The following is a 4,656-nucleotide window of genomic DNA, read 5'->3' as shown; positions in this document are numbered from 1 at the left end:
CTCCGTGCTCTGCTTCTTGTTCTAGCAGTGAGGTGAAGAAAGAAGTTGAGGCAGAGATGTTGGGATTTGGGAGTCGTGAATCGTGAATCGTGAATCGTGATGTTAGCGAACGTAAGCTGTGATTTGGTTTTATTCTGGGACGCAACCAACATGCACGTACAGAGATTCGATCTTGGTACAAGTACGATCGACGGGTGTGGGTTTGGTTTGGACCAAACACTACTGATGCATCACACTCTAAACAACAACACTATCGAGGCTAGCTAACGAGGAGGAAGGAAAGTTCAGATCGATTATTTCAGACCGGACTGTGTGTGATTTCTCTGCGTTGTGTCTAGGATATAACATGCAGGTCCTCAATTTAAAGGACAAGAGGGGCTCCGTTGAGGGTCCAGGGACACGTGTTCGTTCACGTGAGAGGGGAGATGGACACGTGTAGGGAGATGGGGTACGGGACAGCATGGGAGATGATATAACCTATCCAAAGTCCCCACCCTTTGAGGAAGAGGAAGAGGATGTGCATGGCATGGGGTGGGGGCCCGCTGGTGGATACGGAGGATCTGTGTGGGGACAAGGAGCGAGGGTACAGTTCACGTGGGTGCAGAGACACTGGCCGACGATGTTAGGCTTATGCTGCTGCTTCTGCCTAATGCAACAACGACGATTGAGAAGATTCTCTCTTCTTTTTTTTTATCATGGAAAATACAAAAAATTAAATATGAGAGCTTTTAAGACATCTCAAATTTACAATGTCAAATACAAAAGCATAAGAAGCCTCATTAGGAACTTTATTTATCCAAATATTACTATTAGATAAAGAGTAAACTAAATGTGTTAATGCATCAGCTACAAAATTCGTCTTCCTAAACACAATGTCTAAAAGAGATAGACGAAAAATGAGCCGTGAGCTATCTGATATTTTTCACCAATTTGATAAGTCTCCAAGGGGAATCAAATACCCCGTTAAAAGCATCAATGACCAGTTTGGAGTCTCCTTCCACTTCTAACTTGCTATATCCCTTGTCTTTGGTGTAGATAAGGCTGTCACGAAGTGCAAGAGCTTGTGCAACTAGAACCGAGGACTTCCCTATCTTTCTTGAACTAGCTGCAATCGGGTTGCCAAGGGAATCACAAATTACAAATCCCCCGCTGTTGAGTCACTAACCACAAAACCATGAAAGTTTTTTTTTGCTCTTTGCTTCTAGGCTTTTCGGGCTTTTCTTCTTCTTCTTCTTCTCTTTTCGGGTGTCAAGGCTAGCTTTAGGAGTTTAGGGTTTGTTTTCAATTCTCCGATCAATACTCATCAAAGCATGATTCATTCTTTCATTAAATAACTACTACATTATGATACTAAAACGTACATATTACAAATCAGCAATAAGAAAAGTACTACATTGCATTGCATGGTCAGTTCGTTAATCTTTAAACAACAAATAACGAGGACAAAGCGGCCCTAGCTGCACAATAATGGGCGGTTTCATTACATATTGTTGAAGAATATCTTCAACTACAAGACTAATATGAATTGATTGACTGATATTAACAAATGAATCTAATAAGTACATAATTAGTATGCTGTCAATAATTAACTAATCAGATATGAATTATCAAGTCCTAAGAAAATCACAGAATCTAAACCTTAGATTGCAATGAAGCTAGCGGGCAGTTATGATTTGGCAAAGCTAAGGTAAAATATGAGAGCTTAGCAAATGAAGACAATCATACACAACAAGTGGGTACGTGTGTTTGGAAATTATTTAGTCAGTTGGTTAATTAAACTAATTCAAGTCTAGGGTGTATGCATACAATATAGGAACAATGTCAATTTTGCTGCTATATATGATCAGCTCAAGTGGGTTTCAATAAAATTGGTGGCCACTTTTGGATTATTTGATCTATACAAGTCTAAGTTCTCTATTCAATCAAGTAGTTAGCTAATGACAAATAATGCAATAGAGATGGCATACCGATTAGGAAAACGTTTTTTTATATTAGGAAAACGTTGATGGATAAGAATAGAACGAATGATAGATTCTAAAACCACTAACTTCTTCATATCCAACTACTTACCTGCTTCCAATGAGTTTTCCACTTCATCAATTGCGTGTGGAGAAGTGTTCCTCAATCTTTTATATGACTATGAAGTTTAAAATGGTTTCGAAACTTTGGTGACTCAATTTCGTGGAAATTAGAAGAAGAAGAAGAAGAAAGTTAAGTAGCAAACATTGTTTAGTATACAATGAAGATTAACAACGAAGAAGATGGACATCTGCGTATGGTGATCGACAGGCAAATGTTGTTTCACTTTCACATTGTCTAGCCGGAAGAATGAAAACGATCGTCCAATCGATGAGTGCATATGTATATCTTGAGCTTGATGCATTATTCATGGACCACTTAATAATTGCCTTGTCTAAAATCTAAACTAAGCAGCTAGTCTTCGATCGATCATTTAACTGTATATGTGGTTGCATGCTCATTTTTCAAAGTTAGTTTTGTTTCTTTCCTTTTCTTTTATAAGAGGAAAATATAACAAATAGATCGTATTCTGAATACGACCCAGTTTACATGTCAAATTAAATTCAAAGTCGGGATTATTTGTTTGGATTACGTAGTTGTTTGGCGATAAACTAACAACAAATAATAATTGGCCGGTGCATGTTGAAAATAGCTAGCTTTCACTGCGAACATAAAACCAGATTGATATTGACTATGCATGAAGTGATCGATCATGAACGTAATTATGCACGCACTTCATTATCTCGAAGAAACATGCCCACATGAACATGAGATGGGCACGCCTGCATTAGCTTGTGATATGAATTGATGGTGTGAACATTAATCGAACACCACGCAAATATAGTTGGAACTTATATCACGCAAGAGCTATAGCAAACAGATGATCGATCAAGTTGTAATAATGACCATGAAGTTCATATGTCAGATCGATCGGTTTTTCTTAAGATTAAACCTTGAAAACAAAGCCTTGTCTCTGTCGATGGGGATGACCAAGCTAGGTAGCCAATTAAGGAAGATGATCGAGTGGCAAAGCCTCATGAAGTGCGTTTAATAGTCGGTAAATCAGAACCTAATTCTTTTAATTTGTCAATGGAGTACTGCCTAACGTCCTCGAGGGACTTGGCCACTTGGGGATTGCAACACGAGTCGTGTCTAGGGACCAAGACAATAGTACACAACAACCAAAACTTGGACGTACTCTTAACAATTCAATACCCCATTTGGTTTGGTCACAATCCACTTGGTTTATATATAATGCATGCTTTCCATTAGGCAGGGATAGTAGGACCGGCGACTAATACTAGCTAATTATTCAGCTTCACAAATCGAGTATTGTTTCAGATTAACGTTGAGAAAACTCGAACGTCAATAAGTTCCATCAATAAGTATTCTCTCATGCTTTCCTATAATGCATGACTCATGAGAGATTAAGATTAAAGGTTATGCATGTATCAATGCATGACGATCCTGCCGATCAATAAGTTCCAAAACAACATTGTCATTCTTTCTAATCTATATTGTTTTCAATGTTTTGTTACTCTAAAATACTAAAACTTAACTTATAGATCATTCAGAATATTAGATTCAGAGATCATATAGATCATTCAAGTCCGTCTAATGTATATAAAATCTGATCGACCCGCCAACACTCGATCAATATATAATTGTCCATGGACTATATATGTAATATAATGTTTGGCAAATTTTTTGTTTCCTTTGCATAAAAATTGCACTATATATTTAGCTGGAGACACATGTAATTTTATATATTGAATATAAATGATTTTATTTGTGAAGTACCTGTGATATCAAAAAAGAAAGCGCATTGTGATTAGACCATGTTGCTGTCTTGCTTTTGAGTTTAAATCTTTTAGAACCAAGAAAGAGGAAGAACCAAAGTACAAAGTGCAGCAAATCAAAATATGAATTCATATGACCGGGCGCTACAAATCAAGGACCTACGAAGCCTTGGCTTTACAGACAAGCTGGCAGCTGCTGCTCACTAAAGCAACGCACAATCTCTTTTGTGTTACTGGAAAAGATAGCAGCTAGCTCCCACTGCCATGCATGGCCTCGCTTTTTCCATCCTGACACCATTATGCTGCATCTTCTTTACATCAGATTCTCCTTCGCTCCTTTACTAAAGATAATGACTAATTAAATAAATTGAAGCAAAATCGACCATATAGCTCGGTCTTGGTATATATATAGAATCGTGTAGCCTTTAGAAAAAGGAAACAGCGCGCAAGTGCTTGCAATCTCAGATATAAGCGATAAACATTGCTTTCCTTAGGTTAGGTTTTCCTGGTTTTCATTACATGCATTAATATATATACAGATTTACAGATCATCCCCAATAGGCCAATTTCTTTCATCTTCAATTATTGGTTCTCCATTTTCAGTTTACAGAAGCATCCAAAGCTCCTGATGATAATGCCCTAAACAAGGGAGCTATGGCAGCTCAGCGTAGTCGAGCAGATATATATGAGAGAATTTAGTTCTTCAGCATTATTAGTTTGTTAGCTAATAACTAATTCACGTTTGGTTCTGTTAGGGTTTTGTTAGATAGAGGTTGCACAATTGCGCATGAATATATAAACGACAACAACTATCTGAAAGCAACATTACACTCTCCCT

This window comes from Fragaria vesca, linkage group LG2 (assembly GCF_000184155.1).
Source record: "Fragaria vesca subsp. vesca linkage group LG2, FraVesHawaii_1.0, whole genome shotgun sequence".
NCBI classification, from domain to species: domain Eukaryota; kingdom Viridiplantae; phylum Streptophyta; class Magnoliopsida; order Rosales; family Rosaceae; genus Fragaria; species Fragaria vesca.
The sequence above is the reverse complement of the archived record's forward strand: the minus strand, read 5'-3'. Positions refer to the sequence as shown.